This window comes from Hemiscyllium ocellatum, chromosome 24 (genome assembly GCF_020745735.1).
Source record: "Hemiscyllium ocellatum isolate sHemOce1 chromosome 24, sHemOce1.pat.X.cur, whole genome shotgun sequence".
NCBI lineage: Eukaryota > Metazoa > Chordata > Chondrichthyes > Orectolobiformes > Hemiscylliidae > Hemiscyllium > Hemiscyllium ocellatum.
This window is the reverse complement of record NC_083424.1, coordinates 30154973-30172104: the sequence shown is the minus strand read 5'-3', so window position 1 is coordinate 30172104 and position 17132 is coordinate 30154973.

The following is a 17132-nucleotide window of genomic DNA, read 5'->3' as shown; positions in this document are numbered from 1 at the left end:
TACCTGTTCTGCCGGCCAATAAGATCATAACTGATCTGCTGATGACTGTAACTCCACTTTCTACCTGTACCCTGTAAACCCTGAAAGGTCATCAATCAAAAATCTGTCCAACTCAGCTTCAATAACCCAACCTTTAACTGCTTGCTGGGGGAAAGAATTCCAAACACTAACAACCCTCTGAGAGAAGACTTTCTTCTCCTTTCCATTCTAAATATGATTTAATGTAAAACTGTGGATCTTACTCTAGTTTCCCCATTTGGGAAAACATGCCACAACATCCACATTTTCAAGCCACTTCAGAATTTTATATTTTTCAATACGATTGACTCTCGTTCTTCTTAATCCAATATGCATATGTGGAATGAGAGGCTGGATAGGCTGGGACATTTTCTCCTGGAGCATTGAAGCCTAAGGGCTGACTTTATTAGGGTTTATAATTATGAGGGTCGTAGATACTGTGAATAGCAAAGGTCTTTACCCCAGGGTAGGGGAGTCCAAAATTAGAGGGCATAGGTTTAATGTGAGAGAGGAAAGATTTAAAAGGAACCTAAGGGGCAACGTTTTCATGCAGGGAGAGGTGCTTTGATGGAATGAGCTGCCAGAGATAGTGGTAAATACTGGTACAATTGCAACACTTGAAAGACATTTGGACAGGCACATGGATAGGAAAGGTTTAGAGGGATATCCTCTAAATTCAGGCAAATTGAACCAATTCAGTTTTGGATATCTGGTTGTCATGGACGAGTTCGGCCAGAGGGTCTTTTTCCATGCTCAATGACTCTATGACTATATGGAGGAGAAAGTGAGGTCTGCAGATGCTGGAGATCAGAGCTGGAAAAGCGCAGCAGGTCAGGCAGCATCCAAGGAACAGGAGAACCTGTTCTATGACTATATGGTCAACATTAAGCCATATAACAACCCAACATAACATCTTTGAACAGCTTCCAATGCAAGCATTCCCCTCCATAAAGTGACCAAAAATGGATACGGTAATCTATGCTTACCTGCAACAATACAGGTGTAGCAAGTCTTCCCTACTTTTATATTCCACTCCAATAAAGACCAACATTCAACATTCCTTCATAATTATTTGCTATTCTCTCACATTGACTTTTTGTGATTCATGCACAAGAAAATTTGTTTCTCTCTACTTAACTACGCCTCCCAATTTAAATAAGACTCTGCTTTTTTATTCTTCCAAATACGTGGTAAGTAAATTTGTCAATGATACCAGAACTAGTTGGACAGTCAGCTGTCCAGGGAAAGTACAGTATCTGCAAAGAGTTATAGACAAGTTACATAAGTGGGCAAACATTTGGAGTACAATGTGGTAAAATATGATGTCCATTTTGGCAGGAACAATAGAGAAAAGTAAATAAAGAGTGACTGCAAGACTCAGTCATACAGACAATCTTGTGAATTGTCCTGATGAGTGCAAAGTAAAAAGCTTTTAGAAAATGTACATTTTTTCAGCAATATTCAAGTTCAGTACTACCAAATAGCTACTTCACTCTAATAGGATGTGGATATAACAAGTTATTAGGGAGGTAAATGGATAATTGGTATTTATTCCAAGCAAAATCAAGTATAAAAGTAGGGAAGTTTAACTGCAGCTGTATAGGGCAGTGGTGAGACTACAGCTGGAATAGAGTCAGAGAATCATAGAATCGTATAATACAGAAAAAGACCATTCAATTCAACTCATCCACATCAATCAGATATCCTAAATTAATAGGATATTAGATATTAATAGCAAAATTAGATAGCCAGGAAATTAGATAGCCATTTGCCAGCATTTGGCCTGTATACCTTTAAACCCTTCCTATTCATATACCCATCTAGATGCCTTTTATATGTTAATTGTACCAGCCTCCTCTGGCAGCTCATTCCATATACGCATCACCCTCTGCATGAAAATATTGCCCATTAGGTCCTTTTTAAATATGTCTCCTCTCACCTTACACCTATGCCCTCTAGGTTTGGGCTTCACCAGCCCAGAAAACACTTGGCTATTCACACTATCCAAGCCCCTCATGATTTTATAAACCTCCATAAGGCCACTCCTGTCTCCGACGCTCCAGAGAAAACAGCCCCCGCCTATTCAGCCTCTCTCTATAGCTCAAACCCTCCAACTCTGGCAACATCCTTGTAAATCATTTCTGAACCCTGTCAAGTTTCACAAAAACCTTCCTACAGCAGGGAGACCAAAACGCAGAGTTTTCCAAAAGTGGCCTAACCAATGTCCTATATAGCTGCAACATGACTTCTCAATTCCTATTCTTAATGCTCTGGTCCAGAAAGGCAAATATACAAAACAACTTCTTCACGATCCTATCTACCTTCAACTACACTTTCAAGAAACTATGAACTTACACTCCAAGGTCTCTGTTCTATGATACTACTCAGGACCTTGCCATTAAGTGTATAAGTGTTGCCCTGATTTGGCTTTCCAAAATGCAGCACCTCACATTTATCGAGATTAAACTCCATCCACCATTCCTCGGCCCACTGGCCCATTTGATCAAGATCCTGTTATATTCTGAGGAAGCCTTCTGCGCTTTCCACTACAGCTCCAATTTTAATGTCACCTGCAAACCGTACTGCTAACTATTCCTCCTATGTTCACATCCAAACCATTTATATAAATGATAAAAAGCAGTGGATCTAGCACTGAAACTTATGGCACACTGCTGGTCACAGGCCTCCAGTCTGAAAAGCATTCCTTCACCACCACCCTTTGTCTTCTGCCTTTGAGCCAGTCTGTAACCAAATGGCTAGTTTATCCAGTATTACATGTGATCTAACCTTGCTAACCACTCTATCAGGAGGAACTTCATTAAACGCATGACTGAAGTCCATATAGATCATGTCCACCGCTCTACCCTTATCAATCCTCTTCATTACTTCTTCAAAAAACTCAATCAAGTTTGTGAGACACCATTTCTCATGCACAAAGCCATGTTTATTATCCCTAATCAGTCCTTGACTTTCCAAATATAAATAAATCCTGTCACTCAGGATTACCTCCAACAACCTACCCACTACAATGTCAGGCTTACCAGTCTATTGTTCCCTGGCTTTTCCTTACCACCTTTCTTAAATAATGACACCACATCAGCCAACCTTCAGTCTTCCAGCACCTTACCTGTGGCTATCGATAAAAAGTACAACTCAGCAAGGGACCAAGCAATCACTTCCTTAGCTTCCCATAGAGTTCCACGATATACCTGATCAGGTCCTGGGGATTTATTCACCTTTATGTGTTTCAAGACATCCAGAACCTCTTCCTCAATAATAGGGACATTTCTCCATGTTTTCTATCTTCTATATCATTCTCCATAGTAAACACCATTACAAAATGTTTGTTTAGTATCTCCCCCATCTCCTGCAGTTCCGTACATAGGTGACCTGCTGATCTTTAAGGGCCCTATTCCTTCCCTAGTTACCTTTTTGTCCTTAATGTATTTGTGGAATCCGTTTGAAGTCTCCTTAATCCTATTTGCCAAGGATATCTCATGTAGTCCTTTAGACCTCCAGATTTCCCTACTGTCTTCATACTCTTCTAGGAATTCACTTGATCTCTGCTATCTACATCTGATATATACTTCCTTCTTTTTCTTGACCTAAACTTCAATTTCTCTAGTCATCCAGCATTCCCTATACTGACCAGCCTTCACCTAGGCTTCTCCATCACCAAACCATTACCACTCGACGCCTGGAGGAAGAATGCCTCATATTCCGCCTTGGGACCCTGCAACCACACAGAATAAATGTGATTTTCAACAGTTTCTTCATTTCCGGTCACCCAACATTATCCCAGTTCCAAGCCTCCAACTCAGACCACCCTCCTCTGACCTATCACCTTCTCCCTCACCTTCATCCACCTATCATTTTCTCAACTACCTTCCCCCAACCCCACTCCCTCTCATTTATCTCTCAGTCCCGGTCCACAAGCCTTATTCCTAATGAAGGGCATATGCCTGAAACGTCGATTCTCCTGCTTCTCGGTTGCTGCCAGACCTGCCATGTTTTCACAGCAACACAGTCTCGCCACCTTCACCCTAACAGTCTCTGGACTCTCATTATCTCATTTTTGACGTCTTCCCATTTTCCAGCCCTCCCTTTACCTACAAACATCCACTCCCAACCAACTTTCAAAAGTTCTTGCTTAATATCATCAAAATTGGCCTTCCTCCAATTTAGAATTTTAATTTTTAGATCCAGTCTATCCTTTTCCATCACTATTTTGAAACTAATACAATTATGGTCACTTGCACCAAATTACTCCCCATTGACACTTCATTCACCTGCACTGTTTACAGACTTGATCTTCTTATATGAAAAAGATATAATTGTGTCAGAAGTAGTTCAGAGAAGGTATACTTTACTCATTCCTGGGATGAAGGGCATTTCTAATATAAAAAATTAAAGGGGTTAGGCCTATATCCATTGGAATTTAGAAAGATTGGGGTCATCTTATTGAAACAATTACGATCTAGCAGGAGCTTGATCTGGTGGATAAACAGAGGGTGTTTTCTCTTGTGGGAGAGACTAAAACAAAGTGATCCAGCTGAAGAATGAGAGCTCCACATTTTAAAATAAAGGTGAGAAGTTTCTTTCCTCACAGAAAGACATTAGAGTTTGGAATTCTCATTCCCAGAAGACAATTGAGGTTGGATTATTGAATGTTTCAAGACTGAGTTAACTTTTTATAGACAAGGGAGTCAAGAGTTGTAGAGTGCAGTTAGAAAAATGGAGATGAGATCACAAGCAGATCGGCTGTAATTTTATTGGTGGAGTTGTTTTGAAGGGCCAAATGGTCTACTCCATATTACAGAAGAGGAAGTGCTGGATGCCTTAAAACGCATAAAAGTGGATAAATCTCCAGGACCTGATCAGGTGTACCCTAGAACTCTGTGGGAAGCTGGAGAAGTGATTGCTGGGCCTCTGAGATATTTAGACCATAAGACCATAAGACATAGGAGTGGAAGTAAGGCCATTCAGCCCATCGAGTCCACTCCGCCATTTAATCATGGCTGATGGGCATTTCAACTCCACTTACCCGCATTCTCCCCGTAGCCCTTAATTCCTTGTGACATCAAGAATTTATCAATCTCTGCCTTGAAGACATTTAGCATCTCGGCCTCCACTGCACTCCGTGGCAATGAAAGGGTTAAAATGAGTCCCTTCATTCAAGTCAGAAATAAGGTTCATCAGTCATTGAAGTCTCGGCACTAATCTCTGTGGCACATCAGCAATTACAATTTTCCAACCTGAAAATGTCCAATTTCTCCTGACTTGGTGTTTCCTCCAAGTTAGTTAGTCCTCTATCCGTGCTAATATTTTATCCTCAACACCATATTCTTTTACTTTGTGTAGTAAACTTTAAGTATTGAATGTCTCCTGTAAATCCAAGTACAAGCTATCTACTGGCTTCCCTTTATTCACCTGTTTCTTATATCCTCTAAAATTCTGGGACTCCAGAGCCACAACAATGTGGTTGACTTTCAATTGTCCCCCGAAATGGCCTAGCAAGCCATTCAGTTGTATCAATCACTACAAAGTTTCAACAAAGAAATTATACCAGACAGACCACCTGGGATCAACCAAGGCACCGAATCAACCCCGATATCCTGCAAAGTCACCCTTACTAACTTCTGGGGGCTAGTGCCAAAATTGGGAGAGCCGTCTCCCACACTAGTCAAACAACAGCCTGTCATCATTATATCCACAGAATCATACTCTACAGACAATGCTCCAAGCACCACCTTGACCATCCCTGCAAACGTCCTGTCCCACTGGCAAGAAAGACCCTGCAGTATTAGCTGAAGAGCGGTATACATTCAGGAAGAAATTGCCCTGGGAGTCGTCAACATTGACTCTGGATCCCATGAAATTTCATGTCTTATGTTAAACATGAGCAAGGAAACTTTCTGATTACCATGTGCCATCCTCCCTTACCTGATGAATCAGCACTCCTCCATGTTGAACAACACCTGGAGGAAGCACTCAGAGTGCCAAAGGTGCAGAATGTACTCTGGGTGAGGGATATCAATGTCCACCAACAAGAGGGCTCAGCAGCAGCACTACTGATCAAGCTGATCAGGTCCTAAAGGACATATTTACTAGACCGCAGGAGGTGGTGAAGGAACAAGAGAGAAAAAAACATAAACTTCCTTACCAGTCTGCTGACTGCAACTGCCCATGACGGTATCAGTAAGAGTGACCACTGCATAGTTCTTGTGGAGACAAAGTCCCACTTTCATATTAAGAATGACCTCCACGGTGTTGTATAGCATTATCACTGTGCTAAATGGGACAGACTTTGAATAGATCCAGCTAATCACGCTTGGACATCCACAAGGCACTGTAGAACCATCAACAGCAGCAAAATTGCACAATAGCACAATCTGCAACTTCATGGCACAGCATATCCCCCACTCAGTCATTACCATAAAGCCAGGGGATCAATCTTGGCTCATTGGAGAATGCAGGATGACAAGCCAGGAGCAGCATTAGGCTTACCTAAAAGTAAGGTGTCAACCTGGTGAAACTACCTAAAAGGACAACTTGCATACCAAGCAACATTCACAATAAGTGATGGACAGAGCTAAGTGAATCACACAATCAGTGGATCAGGTCTGTACTCCTGCCAAAACCAGTCATGAATGGTAGTGAGCAATTACACAACTTAATTGGGGATGAGGTTCCAGAAATATCCCATCCTGAATGATGGAAGAGACCAACGCATTAATGCAAAGATAAGGCTGAAGCAGTTGCAACAATCTTCAGCCAGAAGTGCTGAGTGGATGATCCATCTTGGCCTCCTCCAACAGTCCACAGCATCACAGATGCCAGTCTTCAGGCAATTCGATTCACTCCATGTGATAGAGAGAAACAGTTGAGGTACTCTGCAAACTCTATGGGCCCTGACAAGATTCTAGCAAAAATCCTGAAGAATTGTGTTCCAGAACTGCTGTAGCTTCCCAAACTAAGCTCTTTCAGTATAGTTACAACACTGACATCTATCTGACAATGTGAAAAGTTGCCCAGGTATGTCCTGTACACAAAAAGCAGGACAAATCGAACCTGGCCAATACCATCCCATCAGTATACTTTTAATGATTAGTAAAGAGATGGAAGATGTCATCAACCATACTATCAAACAGCACCTGCTCAGCAATAACTTGCTCAGCGACACCCAGTTTGGGTTCTGTCAGGGCCACTTAGTTCCTGACCCCAATGCAGCCTTGCTTCAAACATGGACAAAAGAGTTGAATTCCAAAGTTAAGGTAAGAGTGATGCCCTTGAATCATCGAACATTTTATGTCATTGAGGAGTTTTAGCTAAACTGGAATCAATGACAATCAGGGGCAAACTCTATGCTGGTTGGAATCACACTTGGCACATAGGAAGATGGTTGTGATTGTTGGAGGCCCAATGTCTTAGCTCCAGGAGATCTCTGCGGGAGCTACTCAGAGGAGTGCTCACAGCCCCAGCCATCTTCAGCTGCTTCATCAATGACCTTACCTTCACCGTAGGGTCAGATGTGAGATGTTTGTCACTGACTGCACAATGTTCAGTACCATTTGAGACTCCTCAGATAGTGAAGCAGTCCATCTCCTATACAACAAGAACTGGACTATATCAAAGCTTAGGCTGATAAGTGGCAAGTAACATTCACAGCACACAAATGCCAGGCAATGACGATAAAAGACAATTTAAACGCCACATCTGAACATTCAATGGTGTTACCATCACTGAATCTCTCCCACTATCAATATCCTGGGGTTGCCATTGATCAGAAACTTAACTGTACTCACCACATAAAGACAGTGGCTATAAGAGCAGATCAGAGGTGAGGCACACTGCAGAGAGTAACACAACTCCTGGTTTCCCAAAAGCTGTTCACCATTTACAAGACACTAATTAGGAGTGTGATGGAATACTCCCCATTTGCCTGCAGTCGCAACAACAATCAAGAAGCTTGACACATCCAGGACAAAGCAGCCCACTTGATTGACACCATATCCACAAGCATCTATTTCCTCCACCACTGATGCTGTGTGTGTACTACAGGAAGTTCTCCCACAAAGCACATTTATACAATGGTTGTCACACGATTTGTGAAATGTGGATTTTTTTTAATAAAGCAAATTCTTGTTCACTGTTATATGATTCCTTCCCCGGCAAAACCCAGTCTGAAAATGCAAATTCAGTATGTTCAACTAAAACAGGAATGCAATCAACTCTGCAAGCCTTGAAACGTAGCTTGAAACTGGGAACTATAGTCTATATTTAGAAGGAACGTTATTTCAAACCCGGGGAGAATCTTAAGGAGGACTGGACTTCTGCTTCAGCATCACATGGTCAGTCAGCTCACATGCTTTCTGCTGAAGAGCTTAGTATAGTCAGTAATTTTATTGTTAATATGTTAAATTTACTGTATTATTTCATTAAAATATACTATTTAAAGATTTATTTAGACTGTGCTATAATTTGTGTTAGGCTAGCTACAACTTTTGTTTTGATTTTCATTAATATTTTTGGTGGTTCACCCCAACTCTGTTTTTCTCATCGAACCCATTGTTTATATTGCACGATTTTCTATAACACAGAGTCGCATGGGAATGCAACTTCCGCGTTATCGGAGAACTACCCGTATCTACCAGATTCACTGCAGAAATTCACCAAAGAAAGAAATTCAGCAAAAAGAATCTGGATGCATCATAGCTTGGTATGACAACTGCTCTGCCCAAGACGCTACAGAGACTTGTGAATATAGCCCAATCAGCACCTCAGATGAAGAGTCATCTAGACTTGAAATGTTAGCTTGCTCTCTCTCTCTCCATGAATGCAGTCAGATGCACTGTGATCTCCAGCATTTGTTGTTTTCAATACAGGTTCCAGCATCTGCCGTAATTTACTCCTACATTATGCAGCACCTCACATTTATCTAAATTAAACTCCATTTGTCACTCCTTGGCCCATTGGCCCATCTGATCAAAGCCCAATCATACTTTAAGGTAACCATTTTTTGCTGTCTACTGCACCTCCAATTTTGGTTTCATCAGCAAACTGCTAACCATCCCACCTCTGATGTTCACATCCAAGTCATTTACAGAAATGACAAAAAGCAGTAGAACCAGCGCAGATCCTTGCGACACACCACTGATTATAGGCCTCCAGTCTGAAAAGGAACCCTCCACCACCATCCTTTGTCTTATATAGCTGGTACAGTTTCTGATCAATGAGAACTCCCAGAATGTAGACAATGGGAAGTAAGTGATGACACTACTATTGAACATTAAGGAATGGTGGTTAGATTTTCTCTTGTTAGATATGGCCATTGTCTGGTACTTGTGCGATGCAAATCAGTCTAAGCATCGATATTGCCCAGATCTTGCTGCATTTGGACACAGATTGCTGAAGGGCTGTGAATGGTGCTAACCATTGTGCAATCTTCAGCGAATAATCACCCTTTTAATACGGACGATGGGTGGAATGACACCACCATGAGGCGCCCCTGCACTTGTATTGAACTGATTGATCTCCAAGAACTACAACCATCTTCCTCTGTGCAAGGTATGATCCCAACCATCAGAGAGTTTTCCCCCTAATTCCCATTGCCTCTCCAAATACATATAAATGCTACCTTTCAGAATCACTTCCAAAAGCTTATCCACCACCAAAGTCAGATACGCAGGTCTAGAGTTGCCAGGTTTCTCCTTATTTCCCTGCTTAAACAAAGGCACAACATTAACCACTCTCTAGTCATTTAGCACCTTATCCATAAGTTATGGATGGTACAAATATTTCTGCAAGGGGCCCTGCAACTTCCTCCCTAACTTCCCACAAAGATGTGGGATAAACTAGATCAGATCTCAGAGATTTATTCACCTTTATATTTTTTAAGACCTTCAACACTTCCTCTTCTGTAATGTGAACTGTTTTCTAAACATCAATATTTATTTCCCTAGTTCTCTAATTCCGTGACTTTTCTGGCTGTTGGTTGTTCTTAAAGCTGCGGAAGTTTTTTTGAGATATTTTGAAGAATGTTTCTTTTAATTCTTCTCTTCTCCAGATGAATTCAGTTTTGCCATGATTTTCAAGCACTAAATCCCATAGCTGTCAGCATCTTTTACCTTATGGCTCTGCCACACTGTTAGTTTGAGTGTTTTACAAACCAGTCAAAGAGAAGACAAAGTCAACGTAACTTTATTTACTGCACAGTAATACCAAATGCTATTGCACTTGATAATCATAGATATCTCAGGCTCAGACTTACAGTTACACTAGGTAAATACTAATCTATCTTCTTAATCTGTTCAGGCTCATGTGCTGTCATGACTCGCTCTCATGCTACAGTGTTGCATTTTTCTTCCAGAGTGTTGTAATGCCACCTATCTGTGATATTTATATTCAGTATTGCTCCGATGTGACATAATCACGGGGATGTTCCAGAGCCTGAATGCCTTGGACAATAAATTCTCCAAGGCTTAATCTGCAAAGCATTAACCACTGATTTCCAAATTAGTCATGTATCACTGTGCTCACTGCTCCATCTATGGGTGTTAGATAACATTATCAGCAAAACTGTGAATGTGCAAAGTATGGGGATCTAAGAAAGACATCAGACTATTTTCTTAATGTGACAGGCTAAAAACTGTGCAAATGCAAAGAAATGTAAGTGGCTATACAACAACTCATTAAACTCTGGTGAAAAGATGATGAAAGAGGCAAGTACAAAACTGATAAAATACTACAGTCAAAAAAATACTGGAATACAATGTACACTTCAGTTGTACGGAGCATTGCTCAAACCCAATCTTGATTATTGTGGTCAGCTCTGAATAGCAAACGTCTGGAGGTTGTATGTGAAGACCTGATCTCTATTGTTTTCCATGAAGCAACTTGTGACACCCTGCCCCCACTCCCAACTCTCCACTCAAGACCAAATCTAACAAACCATGTCATGCTAGAGTGGAATCACTGTGCACTGATAACACGAAACAGAAAAAAGCCCTACATTTTGCACATGTCCAGTTCCTTTACAGAGCAGAATAACTATTCTAGAGGCTTCAAGGTAGACTCCCAATTTTTCTTCAACCCATAATCTCATTTCCTTTTCGCATCCTTATTCAACATTAATGGTGATTCCAGATAAAGCAGCTATTTCTAAAATAATTAACATTTATACCAATCACAGACGAATTCCTACAACACTAAGCAAGCAATATCTCTTGATCAAGAGTTCATTTACTCTTTGGCCAGTTTTAGGATTGCATCTGAAATTGAGGCAGAAGTTATGCAGCTCAGCATTGGTCAGTCAATTATTAGTTCATATGAAGTGTTGTAAACCTTTAATAATTACTATCTATTAATAACCATTAATATAATAATATTTAGAGGCCAAGAAAAACATTTTTTTATCCAATGGAAAAGTGACAAGGTAATTATTAAAATAAATGGATAAACGTGTTTCCAAAACAGGAAAAGTACTTACATTTATACTTTCCTTTTCTTGTTCTTGACAATTAAAAATAATCGTTAGTATTGTACTTGATCTGTTCTTTACATTTGCAACTTTGCAACAGAGAGACTTAATCCTTCTTTGTGAAATAAGATGGCAAAATGAGAATGGAATGGATGAATCTTAGATGAGAAGGTTCTGGATATTTTTCTCTCTTTCTCTGATTTAAGAATCCAGTTTTTCATAAAAAAAGTGGGTTTTGTCCACAGAAATCAGCATTTCATTGAAAGATTTTGTACGTTTTCTGATAAAACTTATGTTTTTTCTACAGGTTCTTACCACATTTATCTGCAGGATTTATGTCAAATTCTTACTGATATTTTTCTCAACAGGGTACAAAAAGAAATGTTATATCTGACTTCCTCTTTATTCAATTTTGTTTTGTTTTAACTACTTTCATTGTTTCCACTTACCTGTACTTTTGAAGTCTTTGCTGATATTACAAAATCACAGAACAGACGGAGATCATTCAGCACATAGTGTCTATATCAGCTGTCTGAATGATCCTTTCACTTGACACTATTCTCCTACCTGTAAACCCTGCATGTTGTTCCTTTTAAAATAACAGCTAAACTCTCTTTTGAACATATTCCCAATTGAATGAATTCTCAACTCTCAGTAAATCTACATTCACTACACTCTCAGACAAAGCATTCCAAACCCTAATATTCCCAGCTTTTAAAAGATTTTTATTTATGCAGATACAGTCAGGTAGATGGTTGACCACCAACAATGTAGGAGAGGTAGCCACATAGTAGAGGAATCTCCTGTGGCTATCCCTATTTCACACAGGTATGCTGCTTTGGATACTATAGGGGGTGGATACCCTCTCAGGGAAGTATTGCACTGGCAGCCAGGTTTCTGGTGCCGTGATTGGCTCTACTGTAATGAGAGGTATGTCTGGTTCCAAGCGATTGATTGAATAGAGAACTCTCTACTCTGGGGCACACACAAATGTTTCAGCAGCTGTCAACAAGATGTCAGGATGGTATGTTGCCTCTTTGATGCCAGGATCAATGATGTCCCGGAGAGAGTGCAGAATATTCTGAAAGGGGAGAACGGTCAGCAGGAGGTAGTTGTGCACTTTGGTACCAACAATATAAGTAGAGAAATGGATGAGGTCCTTCAGAGACAATATAGGAATCTAGGCAGAAGGTTAAAAAGTAGGTCCTTGAGGGTAATAATATCTGAACTACTACTACTGATGCCAGTTGTTAGTGAGAATAGGAATAGGAGGATCAAGCAGATGAATGCATGGCTGAAGAAATGGTGCAGAGGGGCAAGGATTCATATTTTTAGACCACTGGGACCTCTTTGGGGTAAACATAATCTGTTTTAGAGGCAGGAGTTCCACATGAATTGGAAGGGGACCAATATCTTTGCAGGGAGATTTACTAATGCTACTCAGGAGGCTTTAAAGTAGTAAGGGCAGGAGGAGAGGGAAGGGAGGATGGCAGCCAAAGTGACAGTGAGAAAAGATAAAAGCCTGAGGCTAATACAGTACATAAAGGGAGCAAGTCAAATATTCAAGGCAGACAAGAGCTTGGTAGAAATGAGATAAGACTGATAAATTAATCTGCATTTACTGGTAAGGCAAATGAATTTAGGGCATGATTGGAAACATTGGACTCGGTTATCTTAGCTATTACAGAAACATGGCTCAGGGATGGAACTGCACTGGCAGTTTAATCTTCCGGGTATAGGTGCTATAAGATGATAGAAAAGGAAGCAAGAGAGGAGAAGGAATGGTGTTTTTGGTTAGGGGTAGGTAACAATAAAGCTGTATTTAAAGAGGATATTCCTGGGAGATCACCCAGTAAAGATATATGGGTGAAACTGAGAAATAAGAAAGGGATGATCACCTTGTTGGGATTATATTATAGGCTCCCAAACTATCAGTGGAAAGTTGAGAAGCAAATATATAAGGAGATCACAGATGTCTGTAAAAATGATGGGGCTTTAATGGGAAGGGATTTTAACTTTCCAAACATAGACTGGACTGTCATAATGTGTTAAGGGCTTGGTTGGGGAGGAATCTGTTAAGTGCATACAAGAAAACTTTCTTATTCAATATGTGAATATTCCTACTCGAGATGGAGAAATACTTGACCTTTTGTTGGGAAATAAGACAAGGCAAGTGGTTGAGGCATCAGTGGGGAAACACTTTGGGGCAAGTGATCATAATTCTATTAGTCTTAAACCAGTTATAGAAAAGAATCAAACTGATCAAAAAGTTAACGTTCTAAATTGAACTAAGGGCAGTTTTGATAGTATTAGACAGGAACTTTCCATTGAGGGCAACTGTATGCAGGTATGGGGGGAGGTCTTTAAAAATGAGATAACTAGAGTTCGGAGACAGAATGTTTCTGTTAGTGCAAAGGGCAAGGCTAGCAGATATAGGGAATGCTGGATGACTCAAGAAATTAAGGCCCTGGCCAAGAAAAAGAAGGGAGTATATATTCTGTATCAGGTATAAAGAACTGGGATCAAGTGAATCCCTATAGGAGTATAAGGGCAGAAGGAGTATACTTAAAAGGGAAATCAGGAAGTGCAGGAGAGCAATAAGGGTACATGATATAGCTCTGGCAATTAGAGTTAAGGAAAATTCAAAGAGATTCTGTAAGTACATTAAAGGGGAAAGAGTAACTAGGAAAAACATAGGGCCCCTTCAATATCAACATAGCCATATACTTGTGGAATCACAGGAGATGGAGTGACTTACTAAAAAAAATTTCACATCATATTTACTGTGGAGAATGACATGGAATCTAGTCTACTTGGGGAAATAAAGGTGATATTTTGAAAGCGTTCATATTACAAATGAGGAGGTGCTGGAAGTCTTAAAACATATAAAGGGACCTGATCAGGTGTTTTCTAGAACTGTGTGGGAAGCTAGCAAAGAGCTTGACGGGCTCCTTGCTGAGATATTTATATTATTGACAGCCACAGGTGAAGTGTTAGAAGACTACAGGTTGTCCAATGTGGTGCCATTATTTGAGAAAGGATGGAAGGAAAAGCCAGGGAATTATGGAGTGGTCAGCCTTACGTCAGTGGTGCGTACGTTGTTGGAGGGGATTCTGAGGGATAAGCTTTACATGCATTTGGAAAGCCAAGGATTGATTAGGGATAGTCAACATGGCTTTGTGCGTAGGAAATCATGTCTCACTAACTTGACTGAATTTTATGAAGAGGTGACGCAGAAGATTGATGAAGAGAGCACGGTTATGTGGTCTACATAGACTTGAGCAAAGCATTCAACAATGTTCTGCACAGTAGATTGGTTAGTAAGGATAGATAACGTGAGATCCAGGGGGAGCTAGCCAAAATTGGCTTGAAGGTAGGAGACAGTGGGTGGTGGAAGAAGGTTGCTTTTTGGACAGAAGGCTTATGACCAATGTCACAAGCATCAGGACTGGGACCACTGCTTTTTATCATTCATATTAATGATTTGGACATTAATATAGAAGGTATAGTTTGTAAGTTTGCAGATGACATCAAAATAGATGGTGTAGTAGACAATGAAGAAGATTATCTCAGAATACAACAGAACCTTGATGGGCCAATGGGGCCCAATGGGCAGATAGAATTTATTTTAGCTAAATGTGAAGTGTTGCATTTTGATAAGGCAAATCAGAGCAGGATTTATACAGTTAATGGTAGGGCCATGGGGAATCTTGCCAAAGATATCTACGTGTGCAGGTACAAAGTTCCTTGAAAGTGGAGTTGCTGGTAGACAGTGTGGTGAAAAAAAACATTTAGCACGCTTGCCTTCATTCATCAGAACATTGAGTATAGGAGTTAGGATGTCATGTTGTAGCTGTACAGGACATTAATGAGGCCACTTTTAGAATATTGCTTTCAATTCTGGTTGCCATTCTATAGGAAGGATGTCGTTAAACTTGAGAGGATTTAGAAAAGGTTTGTAAGGATGTGTTTGGAATTGGAGGGTTTGAACTATAGGGAGAGGCTGATTAGCTGAGGCTGTTTTCCTTGAAGCATCAGAGGCTGAGGGCTGACCTTAATGGAAGTTTATAAAATCATGAGATGCATGGATAGGATGAGTAGCCAAGGTCTTTTTCCAAAGCAGGGTTGGGAAAGTCCAAAACTAGAGGATTTAGGTTTAAGGTGAGAGGGAAAAGGTTTGAAAAGGTCCTGAAGGGTGACTTTCCCTCAGAGGGTGGTGCATGAATGGAATGAACTGCTATAGAAAATGGTGGAGGCTCGTACAATTACAACATTTTAAAGCCATCTGGTTGGGTATATGAATAGGAAGGATTTAGAGGGCTATTGGGCAAATACTGGCAAATGGGTCGAAGTCAGTTTAGAATGTCTGGTCAGAGCTGATGAGTTGGACCAAAGGGTCTGTTTCTGTGCTGTATAACTCTATGACCGTATCTCAGTTTTGCTCTTTTGCTCACTACTTTAAATCTGTATCCTCTTGTTTTTGATCCTTTCATGAGAGGGAATTATTCTTCTATTTCTACTCTGTCCAGATCCATTAAGATTTTGAATAGTTTTGTTACACCTCCTTTCAGCCTTCTCTTCTCCCCGGAAAACAGTCCTAACTTCTTGAATCTATCATCATAACTGAAATTTCTCATACCTGAAACCATTTTCATAAATCTTTTCTGCACTATCTCTAATCCTTCCTAAAATGTGGCATCCAGAACTGATCACAGTACATCACAAGACTTAGTGCCTTACACAAAGTCAATATAACCTTATTGCTCCTGTGCTCTTGCCACGATCAATAAAACTTAGGATAAAGTATATTTGCTAACAGCTTTTAAAATTGTCCTGCATCTTCAATGATTTATGTACATCTGTGCCCAGATCCCTCTACTTCCACCCCCTCCAGAATTGCATCATCTTTTTATATTGTCTCTCCATGTTCTTCCTACCAAAATGAATATTTCACATTCTCCACATTGAACTTCATCTGCTGCCAGTCCACCTACCTTACAAATTTGTCAATATCCTTTTGAAGTTCCACATTATCCTCTCTATAGTTTAAAATATTTACAATTTCTCTATCATCAACAAATGTTGAAATCGTCCTCTGCCTATCAATGTCTTGGACTTTAATATATGTTTCTTTACTATAATTTCTTTATTCAGCGAGTCGTGAGTTCATGGAATGCCCTGCCAGTAGCAATGGTGGACTCTCCCTCTTTATGGGCATTTAAACGGGCATTGGATAGGCATATGGAGGATAGTGGGCTAGTGTAGGTTAAGTGGGCTTGGGTCGACGCAACATCGAGGGCCAAAGGGCCTGTACTGTGCTGTATTTTTCAATGTTCTATGTTCTATGTTGGTAAAATTAAACAAGTTCCTACAATGGGGGTGTGCACTATAAGCATTAGCGAGTTTTGAAAAGATTTGTACCTCAAGTTGAGGTTCTGGATGTAAGTTTGCTCGCTGAGCTGGATGGTTCATTTTCTGATGTTTTGTCACCATACTAGGTAACATGTTCAGTGAGCCTCCAAATGAAGATGTTATCTAGTATGGTGATGAAACCTCTGAAAACGAACCTTCCAGCCCAGTGAGCAAATTTATATCCAGAACTATAAACCTTCATTTAAGATCCAAAGAACACCCA